This window comes from Triticum aestivum, chromosome 3A (assembly GCF_018294505.1).
Source record: "Triticum aestivum cultivar Chinese Spring chromosome 3A, IWGSC CS RefSeq v2.1, whole genome shotgun sequence".
Classification (NCBI taxonomy): Eukaryota; Viridiplantae; Streptophyta; class Magnoliopsida; order Poales; family Poaceae; genus Triticum; species Triticum aestivum.
This window is the reverse complement of record NC_057800.1, coordinates 23,526,737-23,552,100: the sequence shown is the minus strand read 5'-3', so window position 1 is coordinate 23,552,100 and position 25,364 is coordinate 23,526,737.

The window sequence follows — 25,364 nt, the reverse complement described above, 5'->3', positions numbered from 1 at the left end:
TTTTTTTCGAATTAATTAAATAAATAATTAAATTCCAAAATTGTTAAAATCTTTTAAAAATCATATCTTTTAATCCGTAACTCGGATTAAAATATTTTCAACATGAAAGTTGCTCAGAACGACGAGACGAATCCGGATACGCGGTCCGTTCGTCCGCCACACCCCCCTAACCTATCGAACTCGCAACTTTCCCCCTCCGGCTCCTCTGCCCGAAAACACGAAACACCAGGGATATTTTCCCGGATGTTTCCCCCTTCACCGGTATCGCCCATCCCTACGTTAGGTCACACCGAACACCGCGTATTGCCTTGTTATATTTTGTGATGCTTTGTTTGCTCTGTATTCATTATTTCTTCCCCCTCTTCTCTCCGGTAGACTACGAGACCGACGCTGCTGCTGACCAGTTCGACTACGGAGTTGACGACCCCTCTCTCTTGCCAGAGCAACCAGGCAAGCCCCCCCTTTGATCACCAGATATCGCCTACTCTTCTCTATACTGCTTGCATTAGAGTAGTGTAGCATGTTACTGCTTTCCGTCAATCCTATTCTGATGCATAGCCTGACATTGTTGCTACACCTGTTGATACCTTACCTGCAATCCTAAATGCTTAGTATAGGATGCTAGTTTATCATCATTGGCCCTACATTCTTGTCAGTCTGCCTTGCTATACTATCGGGCCGTGATCACTTGGGAGGTGATCACGGGTATATACTATACATACATACATACTATACAGATGGTGACTAAAGTCGGGTCAGCTCATTGAGTACCCGCAAGTGATTCTGACGAGGGGGCTGAAAGGACAGGTGGCTCCATCCCGGTAGAGGTGGGACTGGGTTCCCAACGGCCCTCGATTGTTACTTTGTGGCGGAGCGGCAGGGCAGGTTGAGACCACCTAGGAGACAGGTGGGCCTGGCCCTGTTCGGCGTTCGCGGATACTTAACACGCTTAACGAGATCTTGGTATTTGATCTGAGTCTGGCTACGAGCCTATACGCACTAACCATCTACGTGGGAGTAGTTATGGGTATCCCGACGTCGTGGTATCAGCCGAAGCACTTCAGACGTCAGCGACGGAGCGGCGCGCGCCGGATTGGAACGTAAGCCTGCTCTTGTATTAAGGGGGCTAGTTCCGCTTTCGGCCGCGTACGCAACGTGCAGGTGTGCTATGGGCGATGGGCCCAGACCCCTGTGCGCTTAGGTTTAGACCGGCGTGCTGGCCTCTCTGTTTTGCCTAGGTGGGGCTGCGACGTGTTGATCTTCCGAGGCCGGGCATGACCCAGGAAAGTGTGTCCGGCCAAATGGGATCGAGCGTGTTGGGCTATGTGGTGCACCCCTGCAGGGAAGTTTAATCTATTCGAATAGCCGTGATCTTCGGTAACAGGACGACTTGGAGTTGTACCTTGACCTTATGACAACTAGAACCGGATACTTAATAAAACACACCCTTCCAAGTTCCACACACAACCCGGTGATCGCTTTTCCGCAGGGCGACGAGGAGAGGATCGCCGGGTAGGATTATGCTATGAGATGCTGCTTGGAGATGCTACTTGGAGATGCTACTTGGAGGACTACAATCTACTCTCTTCTATATGCTGCAAGACGGAGGCTACCAGAAGCGTAGTCTTCGACAGGATTAGCTATCCCCTTCTTATTCTGGCATTCTGCAGTTCAGTCCACCGATATGGCCTCCTTACACATATACCCATGCATATGTAGTGTAGTTCCTAGCTTGCGAGTACTTTGGATGAGTACTCACGGTTGCTTTTCTCCCTCTTTTCCCCTTTCCCTTCTACCTGGTTGTCGCAACCAGATGCTGGAGTCCAGGAGCCAGACGCCACCGTCGACGACGACCCCTACTACACCGGAGGTGCCTACTACTACGTGCTGCCCGCTGATGACGACCAGGAGTGACCTAGGAGGATCCCAGGCAGGAGGCCTGCGCCTCTTTCGATCTGTATCACAGTTTGTGCTAGCCTTCTTAAGGCAAACTTGTTTAACTTATGTCTGTACTCAGATATTGTTGCTTCCGCTGACTCGTTTATGATCGAGCACTTGTATTCGAGCCCTCGAGGCCCCTGGCTTGTATTATGATGCTTGTATGACTTATTTTATTTGTAGAGTTGTGTTGTGATATCTTCCCGTGAGTCCCTGATCTTGATCGTACACATTTGCGTGCATGATTAGTGTACGATTGAATCGGGGGCGTCACAGCAACAACTTGCTTGCCATTCTTCTTGAAGTTCCCCTTCTTCTTCCCTTTGCCCTTTTTCTTGAAACTAGTGGTCTTGTTAACCATCAACACTTGATGCTCCTTCTTGATTTCTACCTCCGCAGCTTTCAGCATTGCGAAGAGCTCGGGAATAGTCTTGTTCATCCCTTGCATATTATAATTCATCACGAAGCTCTTATAGCTTGGTGGCAGTGATTGGAGAATTCTGTTAATGATGCAATCATCTGGAAGATTAACTCCCATCTGAATCAAGTGATTATTATACCCAGACATTTTGAGTACATGTTCACTGACAGAACTGTTCTCCTCCATCTTGCAGCTATAGAACTTATTGGAGACTTCATATCTCTCAATCCGAGCATTTGCTTGAAATATTAACTTCAACTCCTGGAACATCTCATATGCTCCATGACGTTCAAAACGTCGTTGAAGTCCCGATTCTAAGCCGTAAAGCATGGCACACTGAACTATCGAGTAGTCATCAGCTTTGCTCTGCCAGCCGTTCATAACATCTGGTGTTGCTCCAGCAGCAGGCCTGGCACCCAGCGGTGCTTCCAGGACGTAATTCTTCTGAGCAGCAATGAGGATAATCCTCAAGTTACGGACCCAGTCCGTGTAATTGCTACCATCATCTTTCAACTTTGCTTTCTCAAGGAACGCATTAAAATTCAACGGAACAACAGCACGAGCCATCTATCTACAATCAACAAGCAAGATACTATCAGGTACTAAGTTCATGATAAGTTTAAGTTCAATTAATCAAATTACTTAAGAACTCCCACTTAGATAGACATCCCTCTAATCCTCTAAGTGATCACGTGATCCAAATCAACTAAACCATAACCGATCATCACGTGAGATGGAGTAGTTTTCAATGGTGAACATCGTTATGTTGATCATATCTACTATATGATTAACGCTCGACCTTTCGGTCTCCGTGTTCCGAGGCCATATCTGCATATGCTAGGCTCGTCAAGTTTAACCTGTGTATTCTGGGTGTGCAAAACTGGCTTGCACCCGTTGTAGATGGACGTAGAGCTTATCACACCCGATCATCACGTGGTGTCTGGGCACGACGAACTTTGGCAACGGTGCATACTCAGGGAGAACACTTCTTGATAATTTAGTGAGAGATCATCTTATAATGCTACCGTCAATCAAAGCAAGATAAGATGCATAAAAGGATAAACATCACATGCAATCAATATAAGTGATATGATATGGCCATCATCATCTTGTGCTTGTGATCTCCATCGCCGAAGCACCGTCATGATCACCATCGTCACCGGCATGACACCTTGATCTCCATCGTAGCATCGTTGTCGTCTCGCCAATCTTATGCTTCCACGACTATCACTACCGCTTAGTAATACAGTAAAGCATTACATCGCGATTGCATTGCATACAATAAAGCGACAACCATATGGCTCCTGCCAGTTGTCGATAACTCGGTTAAAAAACATGATCATATCATACAATAAAATTTAGCATCATGCCTTGACCATATCACATCACAACATGCCCTGCAAAAACAAGTTAGACGTCTTCTACTTTGTTGTTGCAAGTTTTACGTGGCTGCTACGGGCTTAAGCAAGAACCAATCTCACCTACGCATCAAAACCACAACGATAGTTTGTCAAATAGACTCCGTTTTAACCTTCGCAAGGACCGGGAGTAGCCACACTTGATTCAACTAAAGTTGGAGAGACAGTCTCCCGCAAGCCACCTGTGTGCAAAGCACGTCGGGGGAACCGGTCTCGCGTAAGCGTACGCGTAATGTTGGTCCGGGTCGTCTCGTCCAATAATACCGCCGAACCAAAGTATGACATGCTGGTAGGCAGTATGACTTATATCGCCCACAACTCACTTGTGTTCTACTCGTGCAAATAGCATCAAACCATAAAACCTAGGCTCGGATGCCACTGTTGGGGAACGTAGTAATTTCAAAAATTTCCTACGCACACGCAAGATCATGGTGATGCATAGCAACGAGAGGGGAGAGTGTTGTCTACGTACCCACGCAGACCGACTGCGGAAGCGATCACACAACATAGAGGAAGTAGTCGTACGTCTTCCCGATCTGACCGATCCAAGCACCGTTACTCCGGCACCTCCGAGTTCTTAGCACACGTACAGCTCGATGACGATCCCTGGGCTCCGATCCAGCAAAGCGTTGGGGAAGAGTTTTGTCAGCACGACGGCGTGGTGACGATCTTGATGTTCTACCATCGCAGGGCTTCGCCTAAGCACCGCTACAATATGATCGAGGTGGAATATGGTGGCAGGGGGCACCGCACACGGCTAAGGAACGATCTCAAGGATCAACTTGTGTTTCTAGGGGTACCCCTGCCCCTGTATATAAAGGAGCCAAAGGGGAGGGGTGCGGCCAGCCCTACGGAGGCGCAGGAGGAGTCCTACTCCTACCGGGAGTAGGACTCCCCCCCCCCCCAATCCTAATTGGAATAGGATTCCCCGAGGGGGAAAGAGAGAGAGGGGGGTCGGCCACCTCTCCTAGTCCTAATAGGACTAGGGGAGGGGGAGGCGCACGGCCCACTCTGGGCTGCCCCTTTCACCTTTCCACTAAAGCCCACTAAGGCCCATATGGCTCCCGGGGGGTTCCGGTAACCTCCCGGTACTCCGGTAAAATCCCGATTTCACCCGGAACACTTCCGATATCCAAACATATGCTTCCAATATATCAATCTTTACGTCTCGACCATTTCGAGACTCCTCGTCATGTCCGTGATCACATCCGGGACTCCGAACAACCTTCGGTACATCAAAATATATAAACTCATAATAAATGTCATCGTAACGTTAAGCATGCGGACCCTACGGTTCGAGAACAATGTAGACATGACCGAGACACGTCTCCGGTCAATAACCAATAGCGGGACCTGGATGCCCATATTGGCTCCTACATATTCTACGAAGATCTTTATCAGTCAGACCGCATAACAACATACGTTGTTCCCTTTGTCATCGGTATGTTACTTGCCCGAGATTCGATGTCGGTATCCAATACCTAGTTCAATCTCGTTACCGGCAAGTCTCTTTACTCGTTCCGTAATACATCATCTCACAACTAACATCTTAGTTGCAATGCTTGCAAGGCTTATGTGATCTGCATTACCGAGAGGGCCCAGAGATACCTCTCCGACAATCGGAGTGACAAATCCTAATCTCGAAATACGCCAACCCAACATCTACCTTTGGAGACACCTGTAATGCTCCTTTATAATCACCCAGTTACGTTGTGACGTTTGGTAGCACCCAAAGTGTTCCTCTGGCAAATGGGAGTTGCATAATCTCATAGTCATAGGAACATGTATAAGTCATGAAGAAAGCAATAGCAACATACTAAACGATCGGGTGCTAAGCTAATGGAATGGGTCATGTCAATCAGATCATTCAACTAATGATGTGACCTCGTTAATCAAATAACAACTCTTTGTCATGGTTAGGAAACATAACCATCTTTGATTAACGAGCTAGTTAAGTAGAGGCATACTAGTGACACTCTGTTTGTCTATGTATTCACACATGTATTATGTTTCCGGTTAATACAATTCTAGCATGAATAATAAACATTTATCATGATATAAGGAAATATATAATAACTTTATTATTGCCTCTAGAGCACATTTCCTTCAAATCCTACTCCCAGAGGGAGTAGGACTCCTCCTGGCGCGCCTCTCCTAGGCCGGCCGGACCCCCCCCCCCCCTTGAGCCTTTATATACGGAGGCAGGGACACCCCAGAGAAACACAAGTTGATCCACGTGATCATATTCTTAGCCGTGTGCGGTGCCCCCTTCCACCATAGTCCTCGATAATATTGTAGCGGTGCTTAGGCGAAGCCCTGCTGCAGTAGTACATCAAGATCGTCATCACGCCGTCGTGCTGACGGAACTCTTCCCCGACACTTTACTGGATCGGAGTCCGGGGATCGTCATCGAGCTGAACGTGTGCTAGAACTCGGAGGTGTCGTAGTTTCGGTGCTTGATCGGTCGGGCCGTGGAGACGTACGACTACATCAACCAAACGCTTCCGTTGTCGATCTACCAGGGTACGTAGATCACACTCTCCCCCTCTCGTTGCTATGCATCACTATGATCTTGTGTGAGCATAGGAAAATTTTTGAAATTACTACGAAACCCATCAGTGGCATCCGAGCCTAGGTTTTATATGTTGATGTTATATGCACGAGTAGAACACAAGTGAGTTGTGGGCGATATAAGTCATACTGCTTACCAGCATGTCATACTTTGGTTCGGCGGTATTGTTGGACGAAGCGGCCCGGACCGACATTACGCGTACGCTTACGCGAGACCGGTTCTCCCGACGTGCTTTGCACATAGGTGGCTTGCGGGTGACAGTTTCTCCAACTTTAGTTGAACTGAGTGTGGCTATGCCCGGTCCTTGCGAAGGTTAAAACAGCACCAACTTGACAAACTATCTTTGTGGTTTTTGATGCGTAGGTAAGATTGGTTCTTGCTTAAGCCCGTAGCAGCCACGTAAAACATGCAACACCAAAGTAGAGGACGTCTAACTTGTTTTTGCAGGGCATGTTGTGATGTGATATGGTCAAGACATGATGCTAAATTTTATTGTATGAGATGATCATGTTTTGTAACCGAGTTATCGGCAACTGGCAGGAGCCATATGGTTGTCGCTTTATTGTATGCAGTGCAATCGCGCTGTAATGCTTTACTTTATCACTAAGCGGTAGCAATAGTCGTGGAAGCATAAGATTGGCGAGACGACAACGGTGCTACGATGGAGACCAAAGTGTCGCGCCGGTGACGATGGTGATCATGACGGTGCTTCGGAGATGGAGATCACAAGCACAAGATGATGATGGCCATATCATATCACTTATATTGATTGCATGTGATGTTTATCTTTTATGCATCTTATCTTGCTTTGATTGACGGTAGCATTATAAGATGATCTCTCACTAAATTATCAAGAAGTGTTCTCCCTGAGTATGCACCGTTGCGAAAGTTCTTTGTGCTGAGACACCACGTGATGATCGAGTGTGATAGGCTCTACGTTCAAATACAATGGGTGCAAAACAGTTGCACACGCGGAATACTCAGGTTATACTTGACGAGCCAAGCATATACAGATATGGCCTCGGAACACGGAGACCGAAAGGTCGAGCGTGAATCATATAGTAGATATGATCAACATAGTGATGTTCACCAATGAAACTACTCCATCTCACGTGATGATCGGACATGGTTTAGTTGATTTGGATCACGTAATCACTTGGAGGATTAGAGGGATATCTATCTAAGTGGGAGTTCTTTTAGTAATATGATTAATTGAACCTAAATTTATCATGAACTTAGTACCTGATAGTATCTTGCTTGTTTATGATTGTAGATAAATAGCCCGTGCTGTTGTTCCGTTGAATTTTAATGCGTTCCTTGAGAAAGCAAAGTTGAAAGATGATGGTAGCAATTACACGGACTGGGTCCATAACTTGAGGATTATCCTCATTGCTGCATAGAAGAATTACGTCCTGGAAGCACCGCTGGGTGCCAGGCCTGCTGCTGGAGCAACACTAGATGTTGTGAACGTCTGGCAGAGCAAAGCTGATGACTACTCGATAGTTCAGTGTGCCATGCTTTACGGCTTAGAACCGGGACTTCAACGACGTTTTGAACATCATGGAGCATATGAGATGTTCCAGGAGTTGAAGTTAATATTTCAAGCAAATGCCCGGATTGAGAGATATGAAGTCTCCAATAAGTTCTATAGCTGCAAGATGGAGGAGAACAGTTCTGTCAGTGAGCATATACTCAAAATGTCTGGGTATAATAATCACTTGATTCAAATGGGAGTTAATCTTCCAGATGATTGCGTCATTGCTAGAATTCTCCAATCACTGCCACCAAACTACAAGAGCTTCGTGATGAACTATAGTTTGCAAGGGATGAATAAGACTATTCCCGAGCTCTTCGCAATGCTGAAAGTTGCGGAGGTAGAAATCAAAAAGGAGCATCAAGTATTGATGGTCAACAAGACCACTAGTTTCAAGAAAAAGGGCAAAGGGAAGAAGAAGGGGAACTTCAAGAAGAATAGCAAGCAAGTTGCTGCTCAAGAGAAGAAACCCAAGTCTGGACCTAAGCCTGAAACTAAGTGCTTCTACTGCAAGCAGACTGGTCACTGGAAGCGGAACTGCCCCAAGTATTTGGCGGATAAGAAGGATGGCAAGGTGAACAAAGGTATATGTGATATACATGTTATTGATGTGTACCTTACTAATGCTCGCAGTAGTACCTGGGTATTTGATACTGGTTCTGTTGCTAATATTTGCAACTCGAAACAGGGACTACGGATTAAGCGAAGATTGGCTAAGGACGAGGTGACGGTGCGCGTGGGAAACGGTTCCAAAGTCGATGTGATCGCAGTCAGCACGCTACCTCTACATCTACCTTCGGGATTAATATTAGACCTAAATAATTGTTATTTGGTGCCAGCCTTAAGCATGAACATTATATCTGGATCTTGTTTGATGCGAGACGGTTATTCATTTAAATCAGAGAATAATGGTTGTTCTATTTATATGAGTAATATCTTCTATGGTCATGCACCCTTGAAGAGTGGTCTATTCTTATTGAATCTCGATAGTAGTGACACACATATTCATAGTGTTGAAGCCAAAAGATGCAGAGTTGATAATGATAGTGCAACTTATTTATGGCACTACTGTTTAGGTCATATCGGTGTAAAGCGCATGAAGAAACTCCATACTGATGGACTTTTGGAACCACTTGATTATGAATCACTTGGTACTTGCGAACCGTGCCTCATGGGCAAGATGACTAAATCACAAACCGGATACGAGTTTACATTAAACGGTGGAGCTGTCAGTTGGTGGAGTTCTAAACAAAGCGTCGTGGCGGGATCTACGTGTGAAGCGGAATACATAGCTGCTTCGGAAGCAGCAAATGAAGGAGTCTGGATGAAGGAGTTCATATCCGATCTAGGTGTCGTACCTAGTGCATCGGGTCCAATGAAAATCTTTTGTGACAATACTGGTGCAATTGCCTTGGCGAAGGAATCCAGATTTCACAAGAGAACCAAGCACATCAAGAGACGCTTCAATTCCATCCGGGATCTAGTCCAGGTGGGAGACATAGAGATTTGCAAGATACATGCGGATCTGAATGTTGCAGACCCGTTGACTAAGCCTCTTCCACGAGCAAAACATGATCAGCACCAAGGCTCCATGGGTGTTAGAATCATTACTGTGTAATCTAGATTATTGACTCTAGTGCAAGTGGGAGACTGAAGGAAATATGCCCTAGAGGCAATAATAAAGTTATTATTTATTTTCTTATATCATGATAAAAGTTTATTATTCATGCTAGAATTGTATTAACTGGAAACATAATACATGTGTGAATACATAGACAAACAGAGTGTCACTAGTATGCCTCTACTAGACTAGCTTGTTAGTCAAAGATGGTTATGTTTCCTAACCATGGACAAAGAGTTGTCATTTGATTAACAGGATCACATCATTAGTTGAATGACCTAATTGACAAGACCCATTCCATTAGCTTAGCACCCGATCGTTTAGTATGTTGCTATTGCTTTCTTCATGACTTATACATGTTCCTGTGACTATGAGATTATGCAACTCCCGTTTGCCAGAGGAACACTTTGTGTGCTACCAAACGTCACAACGTAACTGGGTGATTATAAAGGAGCTATACAGGTGTTTCCAAAGGTACATGTTGGGTTGGCGTATTTCGAGATTAGGATTTGTCACTCCGATTGTCGGAGAGGTATCTCTGGGCCCTCTCGGTAATGCACATCACTTAAGCCTTGCAAGCATTGCACCTAATGAGTTAGTTGCGGGATGATGTATTACAGAACGAGTAAAGAGACTTGCCGGTAATGAGATTGAACCAGGTATGGGATACCGACGATCGAATCTCGGGCAAGTAACATACCGATGACAAAGGGAACAACGTATGTTGTTATGCAGTCTGACCGATAAAAGATCTTCGTAGAATATGTAGGAGCCAATATGAGCATCCAGGTTCCGCTATTGGTTATTGACTGGAGACGTGTCTCGGACATGTCTACATTGTCCTCGAACCCGTAGGGTCCGCACGCTTAAGGTTACGATGACAGTTATATTATGAGTTTATGCATTTTGATGTACCGAAGGTTGTTCGGAGTCCCGGATGTGATCACGGACATGACGAGGAGTCTCGAAATGGTCGAGACATAAAGATTGATATATTGGAAGCCTATGTTTGGATATCAGAAGTGTTCCGGGTGAAATCGGAATTTTACCGGAGTACCGGGAGGTTACCGGAACCCCCCGGGAGCTATATGGGCCTAAGTGGGCCTTGGTGGAAAAGAGAAGGGGCAGCCCAAGATGGGCCGCGCGCCCCTCCCCTTCCTTGGTCCGAATAGGACAAGGAGAGGGGGCCGGCCCCCCTCTCTCTTTTCCCCCCTCCGCGAATCCTATTCCAACTAGGATTGGGGGGGGGATCCTACTCCCAGAGGGAGTAGGACTCCTCCTGGCGCGCCTCTCCTAGGCCGGCCGCACCCCCCCCCCCCCTTGAGCCTTTATATACGGAGGCAGGGACACCCCAGAGAAACACAAGTTGATCCACGTGATCATATTCTTAGCCGTGTGCGGTGCCCCCTTCCACCATAGTCCTCGATAATATTGTAGCGGTGCTTAGGCGAAGCCCTGCTGCAGTAGTACATCAAGATCGTCACCACGCCGTCGTGCTGACGGAACTCTTACCCGACACTTTGCTGGATCGGAGTCCGGGGATCGTCATCGAGCTGAACGTGTGCTAGAACTCGGAGGTGCCGTAGTTTCGGTGCTTGATCGGTCGGGCCGTGGAGACGTACGACTACATCAACCAAACGCTTCCGTTGTCGATCTACCAGGGTACGTAGATCACACTCTCCCCCTCTCATTGCTATGCATCACTATGATCTTGTGTGAGCGTAGGAAATTTTTTGAAATTACTACGAAACCCATCAAATGCTAGCTTGGTCATGAAAATAATGGTTTAGGTTCCAGTTCTCCTGTGATCTATCTTATAATTGGAATGCCAATTTACCTTAGGCTTTGTTTGTTGTTGCCATGATTTTTTAGCTTTCCCTGTACACATGATATTTATGTGATTCCATGATAGTCGTAATACACTATGATTTCAGTTTGCTATTTGGTACTCCCTCCGTCTGGAAATATTTGTCCTAGAAATGGATAAAATGGATGTATCTATAACTAAAATAAGTCTAGATACAACCATTTCGAGGACAAGTATTTCCGGACGGAGGGAGTATGATGATATATATACTAATTTTTATTTCTGTTCGATAGTTGTTCTGCTCAGATAGTAACTTGATATTTAGATCTCAGTATTCACATATCTATAATTTGGTTGTTGTGGGTTTACAGGTCCAATTGAGGTAATGGCAGAATGAGTGGGCTAGACAAGTGATGATCTACTATTACTATCTTATCTCTTTTATGCTGCAGCCTACTTAAAGTTTTTTATTTTGTTTTAGTTGGCATTAGTCTTGGTTGTTTAGAACTAAAATCAATGAAATCAAGAATGATATATAGGTCAAGAAAGGAACAATCCATAAGGACTACACTCTCTAATGAGGCAGCATGGGTTCTCATGGCCTCCTTATCTTGTATTTGTCCACTTGAAGTTTTTTTCTTCTTATTTTTTCCGAAAAGCGAACAATTTATGTTAGGTCAGGAATTGCGTAAAGGAAGAGGTTACCTTTCTATTAATTGTTTCTTAAAGGATGAGCTTACATATTATAGTATGATGCCTTTTTAAAAAATTATGGCATGTATATGGTACCAATTGGTTCTTTGTTACAGTATCTGAGGCTTATGTCTCTAGAGTCACTCAATTTTTGACGTTCAAGTATCCATGTACTCAGATATACTTAATTATAAATGGCTTTGAAAATCATTGTTTTTAATAATAGTTCATTGTATATTCATGTTTTGGGAAGTGATACAGAATCTTTGCTATAGTTTATGACTATAGCTGGATTTTCCCAATTGTTTCTATATAATGTATGACATGCTACAGTTCTGCCATGAGCATGTGTTCTCCATATCTAATCTGAATGATAAAAGTTCAACCAATGCAGCATTACCTATTCAAGTAATCATATGCTAAATATATTGTTGAGTCATATGCTTGTGATCTTGAATATCCTTGTCATCAGATTGTTGTCAAGAAGGGTTTCTTCGAAGATGTGTCAGGGAATTAGTAACTTTCAGGCTGCACTTTCAGCTATCATGTTGGTTTCTCACATTTGTCCACTCAAGTCATTTCCTGCCGTGATGTTTCAAAGTAATACTGCAGATTTCTACCGTAGTAAGAATTGTTTTCAGATTATATTTTAGTTTACATCAAATTACATCGAACAATTTAGATGGTTCATTAGATACTAGGAAGGCAAAAGGTATCAAAGTTTGGACAATCTAAACACCCAAATAAAAATAGATGAAGCATGGCCCTCAGTTTATCATTCTTTTGGGATAACATATGTTATAACTAGAAAAGTTGATCACCATGTAATGTTACTTCCCCGCTTCTTTGAGCAATGAACATATATGTGCACAGTCTACTTGATTGCATCATGTTCCAGGTGAAAGTGAACAGCTCGCATGAAGATTGAAGTACATGCGTGAGAGTTAGTTCAAAGTATGTTTTGAGTAAAAAAATATGGTTATGAGGCTGAACTGAGTTGTTATGAGCGTATGCAGTTTCTGCTATAGAGGATTTGAAAGAGAGACCAGGGATAGTATTTTGATGCATTAGCTGAGTAATAGGCAATGTTTGTATATTTTTAGTTAGATTATTTGTACGCATTTGTTATACAACTCACCATGGTGGGTTTTGCAGCCTCGTGGCAAGCAGATTCTTGATATGCCTTGACTCTAGAAACTTTGTTATCTTTTTGCCAGGTAGATATAATTTTGGCACGAATTTCACTGTGCTTTATAATATGTCTTCTTCCTTGATGATAAAATCCGCTGTTTCCATCTCCATCTTCAAATATACGTCCACTACCTAGAGATGTTACTGGCAATAAAGATTGTTGATATAGCATGTTTTTTCTATCTTAAAGTGAGTTATTGTTGAAAGGTTGAGATAGAAAATTTTGTTTTTAGAAGTTACGTTCATCACATATAATAGTCGGCATTGTGTATATATTTACAATTAAAACGGCGCAGCAACGCGCGCGTCCACTTCTAGTTAAGCTTGGGTCTCGCATGAAGGCATTCACATATAGAGCCAGCGTCAGGTCACTTGCTAGCTTGTTCGAAGTTGGTTTCGTATGCTAACAAGGCAAGTCACGAGCTGGCTACACTAGGTAGAGTACAAGGCAGAACAACTGTTTGTCTTAGAAACTACCCTCCAGAAATCGCTGAGGCGATTTGTGCTAATTGTACTCATACCCCAGTTTAATTTAATTTCTTTTCCCCGCAAAAAAGAAGAGAGCAAGGAGTTCATCATCTACAGACCATCTATTACCTTTTCGAGAATGATGTCTCCTAGATTGGTTAGGTGTCACTTGGGAGCCTCCGACATGATGTGGAGTTGAACCAAGAAGTTTGTAAGGGCAAGGAGATTACCTACTTCATGAAGATCTGCCCGAGTGAGGCTAGTCCTGAAGGAAATATGCCCTAGAGGCAATAATAAAGTTGTTATTATATTTCCTTATATCATGATAAATGTTTATTATTCATGCTAGAATTGTATTAACCAGAAATTTAGTACATATGTGAATACATAGACAAAACTGAGTGTCCCTAGTATGCCTCTACTTGACTAGCTCGTTAATCAAAGATGGTTAAGTTTCCTAACCATAGACATGTGTTGTCATTTGATGAACAGGATCGCATCATTAGAGAATGATGTGATGGACAAGACCCATCCGTTAGCTTAGCATAATGAATCGTTTAGGTTTATTGCTATTGCTTTGCTCATGACTTATACATGTTCCTCTGACTATGAGATTATGCAACTCCCGAATACTGGAGGAACACCTTGTGTGCTATCAAACGTCACAACGTAACTGGGTGATTATAAAGATGCTCTACAGGTGTCTCAGATGGTGTTTGTTGAGTTGGCATAGATCGAGATTAGGATTTGTCACTCCATGTATCGGAGAGGTATCTCTAGGCCTTCTCGGTAATGCTCGTCACTATAAGCCTTGCAAGCAATGTGACTAATGAGCTAGTTGTGGGATGATGCATTACGGAACGAGTAAAGAGACTTGCCGGTGACGAGATTGAACTAGGTATGAAGATACCCATGACCGAATCTCGGGCAAGTAACATACGGATGACCAACGGAACAATGTATGTTGTTATGCGGTCTGACCGATAAAGAACTTTGTAGAATATGTAGGACCCAATATGAGCATCCAGGTTCCTCTGTTGGTTATTGACCGGAGATGTGTCTCGGTCATGTCTACATAGTTCTCGAACCCATAGGGTCCGCACGCTTAACGTTCGATGACGATTTGTATTATCAGTTATGTGATTTGATGACTAAAGTTTGTTCGGAGTCCTGGATGAGATCACGGACATGGCGAGGAGTCTCGAATGGTCGAGAGGTAAAGATTCTTATATTGGAAGGTTACACTCGGACACCGGAATGGTTCGGATCGAGTACCGGGGGTTACCGGAACCACCCCCCCCCCCCTCGAGGAGGTTAATGGGCCACCATGGGCCTTAGTGGAGAAGAGAGAGGGCCGGCCGGGAGGTGGCGCACGCCCCCCTTGCCAATCCGAATTGGACAAGGGGTGGGGGTGATACGTCTCCAATGTATCTATAATTTTTGATTGCTCCATGCTATATTATCTACTATTTTGGACTATATTGGGTTTTATTTTCCACTTTTATATGATTTTTGGGACTAACCTATTAATCGGAGGCCCGGCCCAAAATTGTTGTTTGTTGCCTAATTCAGTGTTTCGAAGAAACAGAATAACAAACGGAGTCCAAACAGAATGAAACCTTCGGGAACGTGATTTTCTCACCGAACGTGATCCAGGAGACTTGGACCCTACGACAAGGCATCAGAGAGGGGTCACGAGGGTGGGGGCGCCCCCCCCTAGGGCGCGCCCCCTACCTCGTGGGCCCCTCGGTCCTCCACCGACGTACTCTATATACCTACATACCCCCAAACAATCAGAAGAGGAGCCAAAAAAACCTAATTCCACCGCCGCAACTTTCTGTATCCACGAGATCCCATCTTGGGGCCTGTTCCGGAGCTCCGCTGGAGAGGGCCGTCATCACGGAGGGCTTCTACATCATCATAGCCTCTCCGATGAAGTGTGAGTAGTTTACCTTAGACCTTCGGGTCCATAGTTAGTAGCTAGATGGCTTCTTCTCTCTTTTTGGATCTCAATACAAAGTTCTCCCCCTCTCTTGTGGAGATGTATTCCATGTAATCTTCTTTTTGCGGTGTGTTTGTTGAGACCGATGAATTGTGGGTTTATGATCAAGTCTATCTATGAATAATATTTGAATCTTCTCTTAATTCTTTTATGTATGATTGGTTATCTTTGCAAGTCTCTTTGAATTATCCATTTTGTTTGGCCAACTAGATTGGTAGTTCTTGCCATGGGAGAAGTGCTTAGCTTTGGGTTCGATCTTGCGGTGTCCTTTCCCAGTGACAGAAGGGGCAGCAAGGCACGTATTGTATCGTTGCCATCGAGGATAAGAGGATGGGGTTTATTTCATATTGCATGAATTTATCTCTCTACATCATGTCATCTTGCTTAAGGCGTTACTCTGTTTTTAACTTAATACTCTAGATGCATGCTGGATAGCAGTCGATGAGTGGAGTAATAGTAGTAGATGCAGAATCGTTTTGGTCTACTTGTCACGGACGTGATGCCTATATGCATGATCATGCCTAGATATTCTCATAACTATGCTCAATTATGTCAATTGCTCAACAGTAATTTGTTCACCCACCGTAGAATACTTATGCTCTTGAGAGAAGCCACTAGTGAAACCTATGGCCCCCGGGTCTATTCTCATCATATTAATCTCCATCACTTTAATCTTGCTTTGCTTTTTACGTTGCCTTTTACTTTTTACTTTGCATCTCTATACCAAAAATACCAAAAATATTATATCTATCAGATCTCACTCTCGTAAGTGACCGTGAAGGGATTGACAACCCCTAACGCGTTGGTTGCAAGTAGCTATCGTTTTGTGCAGGTACGAGGGGCTTGAGCATGGCCTCCTACTGGATTGATACCTTGATTCTCAAAAACTGAGGGAAATACTTACGCTACTCTGCTGCATCATCCCTTCCTCTTCGGGGAAATCCAACGCAAGCTCAAGAGGTAGCAAGAAGGATTTTTGGCGCCGTTGCCGGGGAGTCTATGCAAAAAGTCAACATACCAAGTACCCATCACAATCCCTATCTGTCGCATTACATTATTTGCCATTTGCCTCTTGTTTTCCTCTCCCCCCCCCCCACTTCACCCTTGCCGTTTTATTCGCCCTCTCTCTCTATCCTCCCTCTCTATTTGCCTCTTCTGGCCCGTTTGCTTTTTGTTTGCTCGTATGGTTGGAATAGTCATTTATTTATTACTAAATAGAGAACCTAAGATTTATGGATCCTCATCTGCTTGCTAATCTTTTTAAGAGATCCATTTATGTTGAACCAATTGCTAGTGAGTTTTGTGCACTAGATTATCTTTATGAGGTTTTGCTTGAAATTCGTGAATCTGAAAAGTGTGATGAATTACTTCATGAAGTGATTCATGATAGATCTTTGAATAAAAGGCATGATTACAATGATGATAGTATAAATTCTATTAATATAAATTGTGCTAATAATATGCAAAACCCTAAGCTTGGGGATGCTAGTTTTGCTATGTCCTCTACTTGTTGCAATGATCATGAATGGGGTGATTCTTCTTATGATCTTTAAATTTATTTAAGCCCCATGATGAATATGAGATTGATTATAATGTTTGCAATAATATTGAAAGTGGGTTCGGAAGAATGTCAACTTTAGATCCCACATATTTGGAGAATGTTCAATCTTATGAAGTTTTTGATAAAAGTGCTTTTGGAAAGGTCATGACTTTAGTTAATGTTAATCCCACTATTTTGGAAGAGTGTCAACTTTACATGCATGTGGATCATGTTGAAAGTATTCTATGTGATAGCTATTTTGTTGAATTTTCTTATGATCCTACATATAATTATTACGAGAGAGGAAAATATGGTGGTAGAAATTTTCATGTTACTAAATTACCTCTCGTTATGTTGAGATTGCTATTGTTTCTTTCCGCTTCCTTGCATAAGCTAGTTTTCTTGCCTTGATAATTTGTTTGCCTATAAGATGCCTATGCATAGGAAGTATGTTAGACTTAGATGTGTTTGTCATGTGTTTTATGATGCTCTCTTTGTGTTTCAATTCTTGTCTTTCATGTGAGCATCATTGAAATATTATGCCTAGCTATAAGGCTTTAAAGAAAAGCGCTTGTTGGGAGACATCCCAATATTTTTTCTTGCTGTTATTTAATAAATAAATTATTTAGCCTCTGTTTTGGTTGTTTTTTTGTGTTTAATTAGTGTTTGTTCCAAGTAGAACCATTGGGAAGACTTGGGGAAAGTCTTGTTGAACTTGCTGTAAAAAACAGAAACTTTAGCGCTCACGAGACCTGCTGTCATATTTATTTGGAGAGTGCTATTTAGTTAATTATTTTTGCAGATGATTAATAGATAAATTTCTCATGTCCAGAAATTTATTTTAGAATTTTTGGGGTTCCAGATCTTGCGCTAGCTACAGATTACTACAGACTGTTCTGTTTTTGACAGATTCTGTTTTTCGTGTGTTGTTTGCTTATTTTGATGAATCTATGGTTAGTAAAATAGTTTATAATCCATAGAGAAGTTGTAATAAAGTAGGTTTAACACCAATATAAATAAATAATGAGTTCATTACAGTACCTTGAAGTGGTCTTTTGTTTTCTTTCTCCAATGGAGCTCACGAGATTTCTATTGAGTTTTGTGTTGTGAAGTATTCAAGTTTTGGGTGAATTCTTGTGATGGATTATGGAACAAGGAGTGGCAAGAGCCTAAGCTTGGGGATGACCATGGCACCCCCAAGATAATCCAAGGACACCAAAAATTCAAAGCTTGGGGATGCCCCGGAAGGCATCCCCTCTTTCGTCCACTTCCATCGGTAATTTACTTGGAGCTATATTTTTATTCACCAACATGATATGTGTTTTGCTTGGAGCGTCTTGTATTATTTTGTCTTTGTGTTTTAGTATGCCACAATCATCCTTTCTGTACGCACCTTTTGAGAGAGCCATACATGAACTAAAATTTGATAGAATACTCTATCTTTTGAGCATTATAATTTTGCCCTATGTGCTTCACTTATATCTTTTGAGCTATGTAATTTTGCTCTATGTGCTTCACTTATATCTTTTGAGCGCTATAATTTTGCTCCATGTGCTTCACTTAGATCTTTTAGAGCACGGTGGTGGATTTGTTTTAAAGAAACTATTGATCTCTCATGCTTCACTTAAATTATTTTGAGAGTCTCTTAATACCATGGTAATTTGCTTAATAATAATATGCTTGGTATTCAAGATTTGTGAAACTTTCTTTTGAGTGTGTTGAATACTAAGAAAAGATTGAAGCACGATAATTGTTTCGAGATATGGAGGTGATAATATTAAAGTCATGCTAGTTGAGTAGTTGTGAATTTAAAGAATACTTGTGTTAAAGTTTGTGATTCCCGTAGCATGCACGTATGGTGAACCGTTATGTGATGAAGTCGGAGCATGATTTATTTATTGATTGTCTTCCTTATGAGTGGCGGTCGGGGACGAGCGATGGTCTTTTCCTACCAATCTATCCCCCTAGGAGCATGCGCGTGATACTTTGCTTTGATAATTTCTAGATTTTTGTAATAAGTATATGAGTTCCTTATGACTAATGTTGAGTCCATGGATTATACGCACTCTCACCCTTCCACCTTTGCTAGCCTCTCTAATACCGCGCACTTTTCGCCGGTATCATACACCCACCATATACCTTCCTCAAAACAGCCACCATACCTACCTATCATGGCATTTCCATAGTCATTCCAAGATATATTGCCATGCAACTTTCCACCGTTCCGTTTATCATGACACATTCATCATTATCATATTGCATATCCCGGTACACCGCCGGAGGCATTCATATAGAGTCATATTTTGTTCTAAGTATCGAGTTGTAATTGTTTAATTGTAAGAAAAATAAAAGTGTGATGATCATCATTATTAGAGCATTGTCCCAGTGAGGAAAGAATGATGGAGACTATGATTCCCCCACAAGTCGGGATGAGACTCTGGACGAAAAATAAAAAATTAAAAAAAAGAGGCCAAAGAAGCCCAAATAAAAAGAGGCCATAAAAAAGGGAGAAACGGCCCAAATAAAAAAATGAGAGAAAAAGAGAGAAGGGATAATGTTACTATCCTTTTACCACACTTGTGCTTCAAAGTAGCACCATGATCTTCATAGTAGAGAGTCTCTCATGCTATCACTTTCATATACTAGTGGGAATCTTTCATTATAGAACTTGGCTTGTATATTCCAATGATGGGCTTCCTCAAATTTCCCTAGGTCTTCATGAGCAAGCAAGTTGGATGCACACCCACTTAGTTTCTTTTTGAGCTTTCATATACTTATAGCTCTAGTGCATCCGTTGCATGGCAATCCCTACTCACTCACATTGATATCTATTGATGGGCATCTCCATAGCCCGTTGATACGCCTAGTTGATGTGAGACTATCTTCTCCTTTTTGTCTTCTCCACAACCATCATTCTATTCCACCTATAGTGATATGTCCATGGCTCACGCTCATGTATTGCGTGAAGATTGAAAAAGTTTTGAAAAAGTTAGAGTATGAAACAATTGCTTGGCTAGTCATCGTGGTTGTGCATGATTTAAATACTTTGTGTGGTGAAGATAGAGCATAGCCAGACTATATGATTTTGTAGGGATAACTTTCTTTGGCCATGTTATTTTGAGAAGACATAATTGCTTTGTTAGTATGCTTGAAGTATTATTATTTTTATGTCAATATAAACTTTTGTCTTGAATCTTTCGAATCTGAATATTCATATCACAATTAAGAAGACTTACATTGAAATTATGCCAAGTAGCACTCCGCATCAAAAATTCTCTTTTTATCATTTACCTACTCGAGGACTAGCAGGAATTAAGCTTGGGGATGCCTGATACGTCTCCAACGTATCTATAATTTTTGATTGATCCATGCTATATTTTCTACTGTTTTGGACTATATTGGGTTTTATTTTCCAATTTTATATTATTTTTGGGACTAACCTATTAACCGGAGGCCCAGCCCAGAATTGCTGTTTTTCTGCCTATTTCGGTGTTTCGAAGAAACGGAATATCAAACAGAGTCCAAACGGAATGAAACCTTCGGGAACGTGATTTTCTCACCGAACGTGATCCAGGAGACTTGGACACTACGCCAAGGCATCAGAGAGGCGGCCACAAGGGTTGGGCCCCCCCTAGGGCGCGCCCCCCTGCCTCGTGGGCCCCTCGGTGCTCCATCGACGTACTCCTTTCTCCTATATATACCTACGTACCCCCAAACGATCAGAAGAGGAGCCAAAAAAAACCTAATTCCACCGCCGCAACTTTCTGTATCCACGAGATCCCATCTTGGGGCCTGTTCCAGAGCTCCACCAGAGAGGGCCGTCATCACGGAGGGCTTCTACATCATCATAGCCTCTCCGATGAAGTGTGAGTAGTTTACCTCAGACCTTCGGGTCCATAGTTAGTAGCTAGATGGCTTCTTCTCTCTTTTTGGATCTCAATACAAAGTTCTCCCCCTCTCTTGTGGAGATCTATTCGAAGTAATCTTCTTTTTGCGGTGTGTTTGTTGAGACCGATGAATTGTGGGTTTATGATCAAGTCTATCTTTGCAAGTCTCTTCGAATTATCCGTTTGGTTTGGCCAACTAGATTGGTAGTTCTTGCCATGGGAGAAGTTCTTAGCTTTGGGTTCGATCTTGCGGTGTCCTTTCCTAGTGACAGAAGGGGCAGCAAGGCACGTATTGTATTGTTGCCATCGAGGATAACAAGATGGGGTTTATTTCATATTGCATGAATTTATCTCTCTACATCATGTCATCTTGCTTAAGGCGTTACTCTGTTTTTAACTTAATACTCTAGATGCATGCTGGATAGCAGTCGATGAGTGGAGTAATAGTAGTAGATGCAGAATCGTTTCGGTCTACTTGTCACGGACGTGATGCCTATATACATGATCATGCCTAGATATTCTCATAAGTATGCTCAATTTTGTCAATTGCTCAACAGTAATTTGTTCACCCATCGTAGAATACTTATGCTCTTGAGAGAAGCCACTAGTGAAACCTATGTCCCCCGGGTCTATTCTCATCATATTAATCTCCATCACTTTAATCTTGCTTTGCTTTTTACTTTGCCTTTTAATTTTTACTTTGCATCTCTATACCAAAAATACCAAAAATATTATATCTATCAGATCTCACTCTCGTAAGTGATCGTGAAGGGATTGACAACCCCTAATCGCGTTGGTTGCGAGTAAGTATCGTTTTGTGCAGGTACGAGGGACTTGAGCGTGGCCTCCTACTGGATTGATACCTTGGTTCTCAAAAACTGAGGGAAATACTTACGCTACTCTACTGCATCATCCCTTCCTCTTCGGGGAAATCCAACGCAAGCTCAAGAGGTAGCAGGGGGCGGCGTCCCCCTCCTTTCTTCTCTCCTCTTCCTCCTTCTCTCCTTCTCCTAGTTGGAATAGGAAAGGGGCAGGCGAATCCTACTTGGACCGGGAGTCCAAGTAGGACTCCCCCCTATGGCACGCCCCCCTTGGGCCGGCCTCCTCTTCCCCCCTCCTTTATATACGTGGGAGGGGGGCACCCCAAAGGCACACGAAGTGTTCTGTTAGGCGTGTGCGGAGCCCCCCTCCACAGTTACACACCTCGGTCATGTCGTTGTAGTGCTTAGACGAAGCCCTGCGCCGGTAACTTCATCCTCACCGTCAACACGCCATCGTGCTGATGAAACTCTCCCTCGTCCTCAACTGGATCAAGAGCTCGAGGGACGTCATCGAGCTAAACGTGTGCTGAACACGAAGGTGTCGTACGTTCGGTGCTAGGATCGGTTGAATCACAAAGACGTTTGACTACATCAACCGCGTTACTAAACGTTTCCACTTTCGGTCTACGAGGGTACATGGACACACTCTCCCCTCTTGTTGCTATGCTTCTCCTAGATATATCTTGCGTGATTGTAGGAAATTTATTTAAATACTACATTCCCCAACAGTGGCATCAGAGCCAGGTCTATGCGTACATGTTATATGCACAAGTAGAACACAATGAGTTGTGGGCGATAATAGTCATACTGCTTATCAACAACGTCATACTTTGATTCGGCGATATTGTTGGATGAAGCGGCCCAGACCGACATTACATGACCGCGTTCATGAGACTGGTTCTACCAACGTGCTTTGCACACGGGTGGCTGGCGGGTGTTTGTTTCTCCAACTTTAGTTGAATCGAGTTTGACTACGCCCGGTCCTTGTTGAAGGTTAAAACAACACATTGATGAAAAATCATTATGGTTTTGATGCGTAGGTAAGAACGGTTCTTGCTAGAAGCCCGTAGCAGCCACATAAAACTTGCAACAACAAAGTAGAGGCCATCTAACTTGTTTTTGCAGGGCATGTTGTGATGTGATATGGTCAAGACATGATGAGATATAAATTGTTGTATGAGATGATCATGTCTTGTAAAAATTATCGGCAACTAGCAGGAGCCTTATGGTTGTCGCTTTATTGTATGAAAGGCAATCCCCATGTAATTGCTTTACTTTATCACTAAGCGGTAGTGATAGTCGTAGAAGCAATAGTTGGCGAGACGAGAATGATGCTACGATAGAGATCACAGTGTCAAGCCGGTGATGATGGTGATCATGATGGTGCTTTGGAGATGGAGATCAAAAGGCACAAGATGATGATGGCCATATCATATCACTTATTTTGATTGCATGTGATGTTTATTCTTTATGCATCTTATTTTGCTTAGTACGGCGGTAGCATTATAAGATGATCCCTCACTAAATTTCAAGGTATAAGTGTGTTCTCCCTGAGTATGCACTGTTGCTACAGTTCTTCATGCCGAGAAACCACGTGATGATCGGGTGTGATAAGCTCTACGTTTACATACAACGGGTGCAAGCTAGTTTTGCATGTGCAGAATACTCGGGTTGAACTTGACGAGCCTAGCATATGCAGATATGGCCTCAGAACATGAAAACCGAAAGGTCAAACGTGAATCATATAGTAGATATGATCAACATAGTGATGTTCACCATTGAAAACTACTCCATCTCATGTGATGATCGGACATGGTTTAGTTGATTTGAATCACGTGATCATTTAGATGACTAGAGGGATGTCTATCTAAGTGGGAGTTCTTAAGTAATATGATTAATTGAACTTTAATTTATCATGAACTTAGTACCTGATAGTATTTTGCATGTCTATGTTGTTGTAGATCAATGGCCCGTGCTACCGTTCCCTTGAATTTTAACGCGTTCCTAGAGAAAGCTAAGTTGAAAGATGATGGTAGCAACTACACGGACTTGGTCCGTAACTTGAGGATTATCCTCATTGCTGCACAGAAGAATTACGTCCTGGAAGCACCACTAGGTGCAAGATCCACTGCAGGAGCAACTCCGGACGTTATGAACGTCTGGCAGAGCAAAGCTGATGACTACTCGATAGTTTAGTGTGACATGCTTTACGGCTTAGAATCGGGACTTCAACGACGTTTTGAATGTCATGGAGCATATGAGATCTTCCAAGAGGTGAAGTTAATATTTCAAGCAAATGCCCGAATTGAGAGATATGAAGTCTCCAATAAGTTCTATAGCTGCAAGATGGAGGAGAATGGTTCTGTCAGTGAACATATACTCAGAATGTCTAGGTACCACAACCACTTGACTCATTTGGGAGTTAATCTTCCTGATGATAGTGTCATTGACAGAGTTCTTCAATCACTGCCACCAAGCTACAAAAGCTTCGTGATGAACTATAATATGCAAGGGATGGATAAGACAATTCCCGAGCTCTTCGCGATGCTAAAGGGTGCGCAGGTAGAAATCAAGAAGGATCATCAAGTGTTGATGGTTAACAAGACCACTAGTTTCAAGAAAAAGGGCAAAGGGAAGAAGGGGAACTTCAAGAAGAACGACACACAAGTTGTTGCTCAAGTGAAGAAGCCCAAGTCTGGACCTAAGCCTGAGACTGAGTGCTCTACTGCAAAGGGACTGATCACTGGAAGCGGAATTGCCCCAAGTATTTGGTGGATAAGAAGGATGGCAAAGTGAAAGGTATATTTGATATACATGTTATTGATGTCTACCTTACTAATGCTCGTAGTAGCGCCTGGGTATTTGATACTGGTTCTGTTGCTCATTGATACGTCTCCAACGTATCTATAATTTTTGATTGTTTCATTCTATTATATTATCTGTTTTGGATGTTTATGAGCTTTATTATACACTTCTATATTATTTTTGGGACTAACCTATTAACCGGAGGCCCAGCCCAAATTGTTGTTTTCTTGCCTATTTTAGTGTTTCGAAGAAAAGGAATATCAAACAGAGTCCAAACGAAATGAAACCTTCAAGAGAGTTATTTTTTGAACGGAAGCAATTCAGGAGACTTGGAGTATACGTCAGGGAAGCTTCGAGGTGGCCACGAGGCAGGGAGGCGCGCCTGCCCCCTAGACGCGCCCCCCACCCTCGTGGGCCCCTCGTGGCTCCCCTGACTGACTTCTTTCGCCTATATATGTCCATATACCCTAAAACATCGGTGAATAGGATAGGTCGGGAGTTTCGCCACCAGAAGCCTCTGTAGCCACCGAAAACCAATCTAGACCCATTCCGGCACCCTGCCAGAGGGGGGAATCCCTCAACGGTGGCTTATCTTCATCATCCCGGCGCTCTCCATGACGAGGAGGGAGTAGTTCTCCCTCGGGGC